The sequence below is a fragment of the Penaeus monodon genome, chromosome 34 (assembly GCF_015228065.2).
Source record: "Penaeus monodon isolate SGIC_2016 chromosome 34, NSTDA_Pmon_1, whole genome shotgun sequence".
Classification (NCBI taxonomy): domain Eukaryota; kingdom Metazoa; phylum Arthropoda; class Malacostraca; order Decapoda; family Penaeidae; genus Penaeus; species Penaeus monodon.
In genome coordinates, this window is record NC_051419.1 from 19,096,505 (window position 1) to 19,096,847 (window position 343).

A 343-nucleotide genomic window follows, 5' to 3' on the forward strand; every position below is an offset into this window, starting at 1 on the left:
TGACAATACTGGAAGAGATAAAATGTTAATACTTGTATAAATTATATATATATGAAGACATATATCGAAATATATGAGAGGGTGATTTCATATCAAATTTTAATGAATATAGATAAATAAGTATATTAATATAATGCGAAGAAATATTAGAAGAAATATTATATGTATACTTTATTGTATGCATATTGTATATGTATCAGATATGGAATTGTTTAGAAAATATTTGATAAAGGTATAAAGCAGGATTCGAAAGCCTAGAGTGATCCTCGTTAATGATGCAAAAAAACAAAAATTCAAGTAATATAGATCTAACAAAACAGTAATTAAAGCAGACATAAATCAG